The sequence below is a fragment of the Erinaceus europaeus genome, chromosome 16 (assembly GCF_950295315.1).
Source record: "Erinaceus europaeus chromosome 16, mEriEur2.1, whole genome shotgun sequence".
NCBI classification, from domain to species: domain Eukaryota; kingdom Metazoa; phylum Chordata; class Mammalia; order Eulipotyphla; family Erinaceidae; genus Erinaceus; species Erinaceus europaeus.
Genome location: NC_080177.1, coordinates 64258831 through 64272110, shown reverse-complemented (window position 1 = coordinate 64272110; position 13280 = coordinate 64258831). Strand labels below are relative to the sequence as shown.

The 13280-nt window shown below is 40.2% G+C and overlaps 1 non-coding gene across 1 annotated transcript; it reads right to left on the bottom strand.

Moving 5' to 3' along the window:
• Positions 1 to 11954: 11954 nt before the first annotated feature.
• Positions 11955 to 12058, bottom strand: LOC132533661 (small nucleolar RNA U13). The gene has a single exon (XR_009545512.1). It is a non-coding gene; the product is annotated as a small nucleolar RNA U13 (small nucleolar RNA).
• Between the last annotated feature and the right edge of the window lie 1222 nt (positions 12059 to 13280).

Genomic DNA, 13280 nt, shown 5'->3' with positions numbered 1-13280 from the left:
AAGACTTAGCAGTTACTACTAAGAGAATTTCACTAAGAGACATTCTTTTCTGGAGGCACACTTCTCAACACAACCTCAGAACCCAGACATAGACCAGGGCCCATGAGATAGGGCGTATGTACATGTACCCATAAGTTAGGGGAAAATATATACCTTAAATCAAAAGTGCACAATAGTTTGCAGTGAGTAAATAAATGAAGCAAGCAAGTAGAAAGATCTAAAAGACCCCTTAAAGTACCTAATGGAACAGATTCTACTTAGACCTAGATACCCTCCTCATCTACCTCCTATTACACGACCCTCAATCACTCCAAAGCGAACCTTGTCAGACTAAGTAAGGACTATAAAAGCTAAATAAAGGCAAGAGACTGGCATACTTTAATGATGACTCTTTAATCACTACCAGGCCACCCCATCACCTAGGGCCCTAGTCGGGGAGTCTTGAGATTCCCACACAGACATGATGGGCCTAGACCTCTAACAGATCCTTCTCACCACGGTCGCTGGCCATGTCCATCAGGAACAACATAATGGACCCCTCTGTGGGTCCCTATCATATCTGGCCCTCACTGTGAATCAACAATGGTAGAGATTGTTCCATTACTCTAAGGGAGGTTGGACAACATACTCTACCTACTACCCAAGGAATGTAGGTCCTGAAATTACTGCAGGCTGGAATGTTCCTAACTGTGACCACAGAATGTGAGCTCAGACCTACAGCAATGCAGAGGTTACCTAGGCTCCTGTGCTGTCTATGGGCCCCAGATCAAATCAGTTGGTTCATAGTCAAATATATTTAAACATATTTCCAATATTTGGGAGCTACTCTCTTCCCTGATCCAGCTTTCTAGTCCTTTTTCCAATGATGACACCATCTGCCCCAGACAATAACCTGGGTCCACCTGCATATTAGATGTTAGGCACAGGCAAAAACTAGTAAAATCACGGGCCCCTTGGAATGTACCTAAAATAGACTTACTAGGTTTTTCCAAAAGGGAGACCCTAAATCTTAATCTGCAATGTTCTTGCTATTCATGATTAATTAACAATTTGTTCTGCTGTCTCTCTTAACTCTTCTTCAGCCACCAGATTCCAGATGCTACCATAATGTCAAACAGACTTCCTTGGGCAAACAGCCCCACCATGTGTCCTGGAGGCCCCCTCCCATATCCCTACCCCATTAGGGAAAGACACAGATAGGGTGGGAGTATGGATTAACTTGCCAAAGCCCATGTTCAACAGGGAAGCAGTTACAGAAGCCAGATCTTCCACATTCTGCACCCAATAATGATTCTGGGCCCATACTCCCAGAGGGATAAAGAATAGGGAAGCTTGGACAGACAACCCCACCAATGTGTCCTGGAGTTCTGATTCCTCAGAACCCCGCCCCACTAGAGAAAGAGAGAGGCAAGCTGGGAGTATGGATCCACCTGTCAACACCCATGTTCAGCAGGGAAGCAATTACAGAAGCCAGACCTTCCACCTTCTGCATCCCACAGTGACCTTGGGTCCATACTCCCAGAGGGTTAAAGAATAGGAAATCCATCAGGGGAGGGGTGGGATGCGGAGTTCTGGTGGTGAGAATTGTGTGGATTGTACCCCTAATATCCTATGGTTTTGTCAGTGTTTCCTTGAAAGAAAGAAAGAAAGAAAGAAAGAAAGAAAGAAAGAAAGAAAGAAAGAAAGAAAGAAAGAAAGAAAAAGAATAGGGAAGCTGTCAAGGGAGGGTATTGGATGGAGTTCTGTTGTGTGGGAATTGTGTGGAATTGTACCCCTCTTATCCTATAGTCTTGTCAATATTTCCATTTTATAATTAAAAGATTATATGTACTGTTTTGGCTGCTCCATCAATTTGGACCTTGAGAGCTTCTTTGGAGGTTCTAACAGGGGAGCGCAGCTACTCATATACCCTTGACCGAAGACCAGTCTGTCTCTCTATTTGGGGAAGGCCAATCCTCTTTGACCAAGCACGCAGCTTTGGAAGGGACACCCACCTAGCAAGCCAGATCAGCCAGATCAACCCTGGCAATCAATGAGGTGACAGTTGTCGCAGCCAGATCACCCTCACATCCTGCTCCATCATATTTGAATAATAGTCTTCTATGTGTGGATGGCAGTTATTGTCTATTTTTCTATTGAGGGATTAATGGTTTACAGAATATATAATTATTAGTATATGTATAAAATTTCTCAGTGTTCTGCAAAACACAATCACCCCCAGCCTGGTCCTCCTCCACCATCATGAACCAGGACCTGGAAACCTCCCAGACCCCATAGTCCTTTACTTTGGTGCAATACACCAAACCCAGTCCAAGTTATGCTTTGGAGAATTCTCTGATACCATTTGTTTGTATATGCTTTCTGTTCCCTTCATTCTCTCTTCTCCTTCTGAGACCCTGTAATTCTGATATTTTTCTTACAGATGGAGTCTTCAGTTTCTTGACTAGTTGCCTCATTTTTCCTAAAGCTTTTTTTCTCCTTCTACTTTGAAGTTAAAAACTGTGGCCAGTCTGCTTCCTTGACTTGCTACTTGAGATTGAGATGCATTCAATGTGTGCTTTGTATCCTGTAACTCTATTTTTAAGTTTTCCCTGTTCCTATCAAGTCTCGGGTTTCTTTCTTAATCTATTTTTCTATATTATATTTAAAGCTTTGTATTTCTTCAGATTTCCTGACAACGTATTCCTTAAACTCTTTCTCTGATAGCTCTCCTGTATTTAAATCACTAGATTTCTGTTCTTCCTCTTGATTTTGTGCAATCACTCTTTGCCTAGTTTTATCCATCTGTTTTGGTTTCTGTTGCTGACCACAAATTATGCAAGGTTCTGCTTTCTATGTGAGTTAGAGAGGAAGTAGAGGAACTTGGACCTGGGGTGCTGGAGAATATCCCAGACCGCCTTAGTTTTCCAGACTGATTCCTGAAAGTAGGAACTCTGCTATAAGGTCAAAATCACTTTTCTTGTCTACAAAGTAGTCTGACTATGATCATCAAGGTCTCTATGTCAGCTGGGACACCTTAGAGTTAGTTTGATAAGCTTCACAAGGGAACTATGTTCTGTTCCCTGGTTCCTCTGAATAATACCCTGGAGTTGGCATCTTCTACAGCTCTAAATTGCAGTCCAGGGTCCTTTAAAGCCACGTGGATGCTATAAAACTGTCACGTGTATTTAAATGATTTTAAATATGTTATTCACCAGCAATTCATTGCCCCTCCTGCTACCCCCATGCAATCACCAAACTTCAGACAATGATGTTCCTTTCTTCATCAGAAATCCCAGGTGTTCTCTGATGAAATTTGTTGAGCTATTTTGTCACAAAACTTGTTTTCTGGGAGAAAGCAAACTTTCCATGACAAGGTTGTCATAGGTCTGCCCCAGAAGTCTAAATGCATTTTTTATAGTAAAGTTAGCACTAATTAAATTCTTGTTGAGACAGTTTCAAGAAAGCTATTTATAGTATAATATAATATAAGTTAACAAATCACCTTCCTTATCCTCTCCTGCTACATGATTGGACTATTAAGAAGGTCTGAACTTAATATACATATTTTCACTGAGTTCAATATAGTGTCGCCTATGTGAAGGATATTTAAAAATTACCATGGGTTAATAAAAAGAGTAAAAATAAAATGATTTTATTAGATAGTAATATAAAATAATCATAGTCATTTATAATTACGTAAACAGAAATCTGTGGCTCTATGCAAGCTAGGTCTATTGATCTTGAGCCGTTGAGACACCAGGGTCTTGAAAAAATACCCATATCTGAAGGCAGAACATTTGGTCAGTGTCACAGAATGACAGCATATAAGGGTCACTGTCTAAACAGAAAGTATTTCTTTGACATTTTTCATCAAAATTCTCTGAGCCTATGGCACTATAGCAGTGATATTTCTAGACATATTAATGGAGCTGCAGCATTTAAGAAAGTAAATGTGACAGCTGCAATTTAAACCTGCCCTAGGGCGAAACTTATGGATAAAAGAGAGGCAAAGCTTCATATTTAAGAAAAAGTCTCCAAAATGCACAACTGGTTAAAACTAAAATTTTATTGCAAGAACTTCTAAACAGAAACTAATAAAGCTTATAATTAAAGAAGACAAAGCATAGATTCATTGTGAATCAGCCACCATTCCTCTCTGCCCTGTTTTCCTTCCAACATGGGGTCATATATTTTGTGATAGCCCAATCCAGAAAGAGTTACTGCCCATCCAAGTAAGTCAGACACTGCAAACATGAATGTCTCTCAAGTTTTAATATTGAATGCAATGTACTTCTTTTCTCCTCCTCCTCCTCCTCCTCCTCCTCCTCCTCCTCCTCCTCCTCCTCCTCCTCCTCCTCCTCCTCCTCCTCCTCCTTCTTCAGAACTTATTTATTGAGGAGAGAGAGAAAGAACCAGACATTGCTCTGGCACATGGCCTGCTGGGGATTGAACTCAGGACTTCATGACTGAGAATCCAATGCTTTATCCACCACTGTGCTGCCTCCCAGACCACAAATGTACTTCTTTTCTATCTATACTTAGTCATCAGAAAGTAACTCATTATGCAGTTAGCAATGGGGCTTGGTGCCAGCACTACAAATCCACTGCTCCTGGTGGCCATTTTTTTTCCATTTTATTGGATAAGATTGTGAGAAATTGAGAGAGGAGGGGGAGATAGAGAGCAAGAGAGAAAGATACCTGCAGACCTGCTTCATTAGTAGTGCAGTATCCCCATTGAGGTGGGGAGTGAGGTCTTGAATCTGGATCCTGTGGGGGTCTTTGCACATTCTACTATGTGGGCTTAGCCAGGAGTGCCATCTCCCAGCCTCCACAACTGACACTTTGTAACTGGTAATTTTTTAAAAAATATTTATTTATTCCCTTTTGTTGCCCTTGTTTTATTGTTGTAGTTATTATTGTTGTTCTTGATGTCGTTGTGGTTGGATAGGACAGAGAGAAATGGAGAGAGGAGGGGAGACAGAGGGAGAGAGAAAGATAGATACCTGCAGACCTGCTTCACCACTTGTGAAGCGAACCCCCCTGCAGGTGGGAAGCCGAGGGCTCAAACCAGGACCCTTATGCCAGTCCTTGCGCTTTGCGCCACCTGTGCTTAACCGGCTGCACTACCACCCAACTCCCTGTAACTGGTAATTTAAATCTATGTCACCTGTGAGGAAGAACATGTCTGGCAAATAATGACTATGTCTCTATGAGCCTTTGAAAGATGGTAAAGTAAACTACTGCAAAATATAAACCTGAAAGCAGAAGTACACTAGATTTTGCAAGGAGTACACTCATAACACTTCCTCTCCACTATTCCAAGCTTTGGGTCCATGATTGCTCAACAATTTGTTTGGTTTTGTATGTTAACTCTCTTTTCAGTCTCCAGGTTCCAGATGTCATCAGGATGCCGGCCAGGCTTCCCTGGACTGAAGACCCTACCAATGTGTCCTGGAGCTCCGCTTCCCCAGAGACCCTTCCTACTAGGGAAAGAGAGAGGCAGACTGGGAGTATGGACCAATCAGTCAACACCCATGTTCAGCAGGGAAGCAATTACAGAAGCCAGACCTTCTACCTTCTGCAACCCACAATGACCCTGGGTCCATGCTCCCAGAGGGATAGAGAATGGGATAGCTATCAGGGGAGAGGGTGGGATATGGAGATTGGGTGGTGGGAATTATGTGGAGTTGTACCCCTCCTACTCTATGGTTTTGTTAACTAATCCTTTCTTAAATAAAAAAGAAAAAAAAAAGAAAGATGGTAAAGTAACACTGTTATTAAAGCTGCTAGCCATTTTTAAAGTGAGAAATTAACAATTTAAGAGTTAAAACTTAAAATGTTAGTTTACTAATTTGCAAGAGCTGAAAAATCAAGAACTTCCATAAAGTGGGGTCCAAGCAGTTGTGATAAAGCTAACTGAAATGGTGGATATTAAGAAAAATCACCAATAATATCCTATTGGTGATAATATCCTGAGGCAATTCAATAGTAGTTACCACAGCATTTTGATAGTGAGAATACATCCTGAAACTTCTAGAAAGTATTTTGTCCCTCTTCCATCCCATAGTATTTTAGAATGAGAAACACCCTGGACAAAAACCAAATTATTTGGGGGCTGGGCAGTAGAGACAGCAGGTTAAGTGCACATGGCACAAAGCACAAGGACCAGTGTATGGATCCTAGTTCAAGCCCCCTGTGACCTGCAGAGGGGTTGCTTCGTGGGTAGTGAAGCACGTCTGCAGGTGTCTACCATTCTCTAGTGTTCCTACTCATGACCACAAAGTATGAGCTCAGATCTACAGGGATAGAGAGGTCACATAGGCTCCTAAACTGAATATGGGCCCCAGATCACATCAAATCATTGGGGTTTACAGTCAACAATATTTATAGACCTTTCCCATATTTGGGAGCTACTCTCTTCCCTGATCCAGCTTTCTAGCCCCTTTTCTAGCTATGATTTCATCTCCCGAGACAATAACTTGGATCCACATTCGTATCAGTTGTCAGGCTCAGAAAGAAAAAAAATTAGTATAGCCATGGGCCCTTTGGAATATAACTAAAATAGGCCTACTAGCTATCTTCAATACAGAGACCCCCCAACTCTTCATCTGAACTATTCCAGGCTTTGGGTTCATGATTAGTCAATAATTTGTTTGGCGTTATATGTTAACTCTCTTTTCAGCCACCAGTTCCCAGATGCTACCATGATGTCAACCAACCTCCCTGGGCAGACAACCCCACCAATATGTCCTGGAACCCCACTTCCCCAAAGCCTCACCCCAATAGGGAAAGAGAAAGACAGGCTGGGATTATGGATCGACCTGTCAATGTCCACGTTCAGTGGGGAAGCAAATAAAGAAGCCAGACCTTCCATTTTATACACCCCATAATGACGTTGGGTCCATACTCCCAGAGGGACAAAGAATAGGAAAGCTATCAGAGAAGGGCATAGGATACAGAGTTCTGGTGGTGGGAATTGTGTGAAGTTGTACTTATATCCTATGGTTATTGTCAGTATTATAAATAAAAAAAATTTAAGTCTGCTTTTTCACTTTTTAAAAATTAAGTACTAAAGGGAGTCAGGTGGTAGCACAGCGGGTTAAGCGCAGGTGGTGCCAAGCACAAGGACTGGCTTAAGGATCTCGATTTGAACCCCTGGCTCCCCTCATCCTCTCCCCCTCTGCTTCCCCTCCTCTCTCCATTTCTCTCTGTCCTAGCCAACAATGACGACATCAATAACAACAACAATAATAACTACAACAATAAAACAAGGGCAACAAAAGGGAATAAATAAATATTTTTTTAAAAATACCGTGAAGTACTTAATCAAATAGTGTCTACTTGGACCTAGATACCCTCCTTACCTACTTCCTATTTCTTTTCCCTCAATCACTCTGAGGCTTACCTTGTCATACAAAGTACGGACTACAAAAGCTGGATAAAGGCAAAAGACCAGCATACTTTAATGATGGCTCCTTTGGTCATTACCAGGCCACCCCATCATCCAGAGCCCTAGTCAGGAAATCCCGAGATTCCCACATAGACATGTTGGGCCTAAATCTCTAACAAATCCCTTTCTCTATGGTCACTGGTCATCTCCATCAGGAACAACTTAGTGGACCCTCTTATGGGCCTCTACAGGATCTTGCTTTCAATGTGGGTCAGCATTGGTAGGGGTTGCCCCATTCTCTGAAGGGAGGTTGGTACAATATACTCTGCCACTAGAAGAGGACTGGTCCTGTAATAAGTGCAACCTAGAATGTTCCTAGTTATGACTACAGAATGCCAGCTCAGACCTACACAGGCTACTGTGATGAATATGGGCCTCAGATAAAATCAATGGGTTTACAGTTAATTCTATTTATACACTTTTCCTGTATTTGGGACCTCGTCTCTTCCCTGACACAGTTTTCTAGTCTTTTTTTAAACTCTGACATCATCTCCCCAGACAATACCCTTAGACCAAATGCATGTTATCTGCTAGGCTCAGGCAAAATTTAGTTAAGTAATGGGCCCCTTGGAAAATACCTAAAATAGACCTACTATCCTTTTTCAAAGTGGAGACCCCAAGTCTCATCTGTTATAGTCTTAGCTTTAGATTCCTAATTATTAAACAATTTGTTCTGCTTTATATCTTAATGCTTTTTTGCCACAAAGTTGCAAATGCTACCATGACATCAACCTGACTTCACTGGACAGATGACCGACCGTACCAATGTACTCTGGAACCCTCCTCTTCAGAGCCCTGCCTCACTAGGGAAAGATAGAAGCAGGTTGGGTGTATGGATCAATATGTCAAAGTCCATGTCCAGCAGAGAAGGGATGGGATACGGAGTTCTGGTGGTGGAAGTTGTGTGGAGTTGTACCCCTCTTATCCTATGGTATTTGTCAGTGTTTCCTTTTTATAAATACAAATTAAAAAAAAAAGATTTTTTGATCCATGCTCCCTGAGGGATAAATAATAGGAAAACTTCCAATGGAGAGGATGGGATATGGGAATTGTGTGGAATTATACCACTTTATACTATAATATTGTTGATGATTATTAAATAAATTTTTTAAAAGTCTATATTTAGGTCCAGACAAATCACTCAAGGTTATGCAAAATTCTTTCATGTCTCAGACTCTGAAGTTCCAAAGGTTCCAGGTTTAATGCTCTGTAACACCATAAACCAGAGTTGAGCATGAGCAGTGGTCTTGTAGGAAATTAGGGAGGGAGGGGAAAAGAGAAGAAACAGAAACAAAGAAGGAAAGAAAGAAAGAGAGGAAGAAAGAAAGAAAATCTACTTAAAAAAAGTAAACCAAGATTATTTATAACCATAAGTGTTTTTGTGCTACTTTGGTAATTCGTATCACATCGGTTAAATGAGAAATACAATATTTTAAGCTTTTTTAATATCTAGGGGAAAATTTCCCAGAAATCAACATTCTAAAGAAAACAATAAAATCTGTGATTGGGTTATAGAAAACCTTGGGGAAAAAAGCAATAAAATAACTCATTATAATCTCTCTCTCCTCTGGAAAGAAAAATACATATAAATTAGGACTTTTTTTAGGTACATTTAAACTACAAGAGAAGCACTGTCATATAAGGAAAATATTTAGTATTTTAAGCACATATTAAAGAATAATATCAGTGTTCTGAATTTATGTAAAACTTCTTAGGAGTCTAGTGTGTTCTGATAAATTCTGGTTATTCTAAAATGAGTATGTGTTATAAAATTGAACAAACTTCCTTGTTAATTGTATCATATCTTTAAAAATGGCTGTTCACATTCTTTTAAAAAATTTTTTATATTTATTTTCTTTTTTGCTACCCTTTTTGATTGTTGTCGTAGTTATTATTGTTGTTGTTATTGATGTCGCCATTGTTGGATAGGACAGAGAGAAATGAAGAGAGGAGGGGAAGACAGAGACGGGGAGAGAAAGACACCTGCAGATCTGATTCACTGCCTGTGAAGGGACTCCCTGCAGGTGGGGAGCTGGGGGCTCGAACCGGGATCCTTACACAGGTCCTTGTGCTTGGCGCCACATGTGCTTAACCCACTGTGCTACTGCCCAACTCCTGGCTGTTCACATTCTTTTGCCATTTACAAATATTGTTTACTCTAATACTTCAAGGAAAATTCAAAGGAAAAGACCTTACCAGATAATCCAAAATACAGGATTATCACAGAATTGAGGATAAAAGATTGCAAACCCTATGGAAGTAAAAGAAACTGGATTTTAACAGTTTTAGAAACAAAAAGTCAGTATTTCTATGCTAGAATGGATTATAAAGTGCAAATATAATATTTAATACCTTTTGATTAAAAATAATGTTTTCTATTTGTTCATAATAATATTCACATATTTTAAGGCTGTTAATATTCACATACTTGTTTTTGTGAATGTTCCATGTGTACATGGGAAGAATGTATATTCATATTTTGGGATGTACATCTTGTTAATATCGTAAATCCGCTTCATCTGTATTTTCCCCTTAATTTTTTTGTTCTGATGATCTGTCTCTTCCTGGGAGTTGTGTGTTAAGATTTCCTACTATTATTGTGTTGCTGTCAATATCTCCCTTAAGTTCAGTAAGTGTTTGAGTGCACCTGACTTTGGGGCATATATATTTATAATGGTTACAACTTCTTAATGGATTAATCCACATTGCCCAGTTCCAAAATCTACATTTTACAGAGTCTTATAGTGATTCCCAAGAAGGAAATAATGTGACCCTGGAGGTCATTAATAGCTCAATATGAGATATTTTGAAAAGTTGCCAGAAAAGCAGTTTTTTTTAAAAAAAAATCTTTGTTTTCCTCTGTTCTTACCATGTTGTGCAAAATAAAGGCCAGGTTCATTCTTGTTAGACTTAATTTATGAACATTTTTATTTTATTGTGATTGGGAATATGGGGTGAAGGTATAGAGGAAAAATAGGTTTCAAGTTTTTTAATCTTAAATGAACTAAGTTTTGCCACCAGGGCTTTTGCTGAGGCTTCACACCTGCATCATTCTACAGCTTCAGAAAGGTTTGTTTGTTTCTTTATCTTTTTAATTGAAGGGTGAGTGACAGAGGGAGACAGAGAAAGGAAGAAAGATACCATAGCACTGCTGCACCACTAGTTAAGCTTCCCTCTAATCGTAGCGCTTCCATGTGGTGGCCAGAGCTCAGATCAAGGCCAAAGGGAATGCAAAATGTGTGCCCTATCAGGTGAGTCTCTTCCGAGTCCCAGTCCCATTTTTAAATCTGTATTATTTAAGAACTGAGACTATCCTTTCCTGAAGCCTGTCAAGGTGGAGGTATTTTAAATATTATTTATTTATTCCCTTTTGTTGCCCTTGTTTTATTGTCGTAATTATTATTGCTGTTGTTACTGATGTCATCATTGTTGGATAGGACAGCGAGAAATGGAGAGAGGAGGGGAAGACAGAGGGGGGAAGAAAAAGGTAGACACCTCCAGACATACTTCAACGCTTGTGAAACGACTCCCCTGCAGGTGGGGGACCGGGGGCTTGAACAGGGTTCCTTATGCCCGTCCTTGCACTTTGCGCCACAAGCCCCTAACACACTTTGCTACCGCCCAGACTCCCAGGAGGTAGTTTAATAAAGACTTCAGATGCATTGACTTTGATCCTGGTAGTTATGCCCCTTGTTGCAATGGAGAATAACTGACACCCACTAAGGTGTTTATTCTAAGGGGAGTCGGAGTCAAAATGGTGAGGAACTATGGGGGAGGCTGGAAGTTTTGGGGAGTGGGCTTCATTCTCTTCCTTAATGGCCCCAAATTCAGCTCCAGCCTTTTCTGAACGTGTGTGTGTGTGTGTGTGTGTGTGTGTGTGTGTGTGTGTGTGTGTAAAAAGCAAACACTTCTTGTAGCAGGGGGTCTTGGTGTAAGTTAATAGACTCCAGCCTCATATTATGCAATAAAGAAGATTTATCTTTGGGCAAAAATGCAGTGACCATTTTAGTTTGTTGTGAACACCAGATAGCAGGTTTTCTCACTCAGCGTCAGTGTGAGTTGGACACCTTATGAGCAAAAACTGGGACAGGGACCTATGGCGCTGCAGTATCTTAAGTGTTTTTCTTCCTAGGACTCTTTGCAATCAGAATCAGGCTTCCTCTGAGCAGATTAGTCACAGCGGTAGCACTTTGGTTCTCATCTTGCCTGTGTATACACCCTCCTGTCTTTCTCATGCTCCACGACACCTGGAATGTCCTCATACATACACTTGAAACCGTGTTTGGTCTCCACCTATGTCCTGTTTACCTTCCCAGGAAGTCTCACATTCTGCTGACCCAACCTTGACCTTCCCTTCGTTGTGTTCACAGTAGGAAAATCACACCTGAATCATGTTAACAAAATGTAGTTTTGATAGTAAAGTTAGTCTATCTGTTTGTTGGTTCCAAATTCCAAATGGGTAAGAATCTCTAACCATCCTCCCAGAAGTCCACATCTAATATGAACATTTTTTTTTCTTCTATATTATACAGGTAATATGCTGACATCATAAGAAGGTTTATGGGTGGCACCACTCACATAATTGTGTGAAAACCTAATCATCACACTTATGAACCACAAAAAGATTGTTTGAACAGTCTTTACTTTCTTGAGACTTTAGAAATCTATTCAAATTAAATACTTACATCTCTGCTTTACCAGCTACCATGCAATACAAACATAGTTGAATCTTTCACTCACATATTTATAAATTAGCCTTTTTCTCACTGCACTAAAAAAAAATAGGTAAGGGCACCTGCTATCCAGTTACTGATAGAAAATTATTTAATATATATTTTTTCTACTTTAGGTATAATTCATGTTGTTTTCAGTACAGGGAGGGAAGATTGTTTTCATATAGCTGACTAATCAAGTTTGCTTGAACTTTATATCTTGTGTTGTTCTCGCAATGTTTGCCCAACACAGCTTAAGCTTTTTAAGTCATTATCAGACATGCTTTATAACCAGGAGCTTTCCTGTATGTGTGAGTCATGGTTAATTACCCGAACTGCCCCTGCGGCTACAGACAGACTATGACCCACATAGTCAACGACTGCCACCTCTCCAGATTCAAAGGAGGTCTCGAAACTTTATATCAGGCTCAACCTGACGCTGTTGACTGGCTACAGAAGAAGGGCAAACGCTAGAAGAAGGATTAATGTAGTAGTAAACCATTGTTATCAGTCAGCTAACAGCCTCTGAGTTCTCATCCCAAGTTCTTTCCAACTTAATTTCTATAGTTTCAGCATTAGCAAACTGAGAAGTATACATATATGTTTCTTACCTAGACTTCTGGGTTCTTGTTATTTCCCATCAATTAGATAGCTTCCACAATTTTTGGAAGATAAAAGTAATTGAGAACTAATTTTTTGCCACTTTATCAATTTCTGATAACAAGACAGACTACAGGCATTAAATTCAAATCCACGAAGCGCAAGGACCGGAGCAAGGATCCCGGTTCGAGCCCCCGGCTCCCCACCTGCAGGGGAGTCACTTCACAAGCAGTGAAGCAGGTCTACAGGTGTCTATCTTTCTCTCCCCCTCTCTGTCTTCCCCTCCTCTCTTCATTTCTCTCTGTCCTATCTAACAACGACAACATCAATAACAACAACAATAACAACTGCAACAACAACAAAAAACAAGGGCAACAAAAGGGAAAATAAATAAATAAATAAATATAAAAATAAAAACATTCAAATCCAGTGTTCCAGTCCTCAGTTTCATAAGAAATAAAGTTACTTAAAATAGTGAGGATAATAAGATTCAGCCTCTTAGGGAACAGTTACAATATGGGCCTCAAAGCAAAATT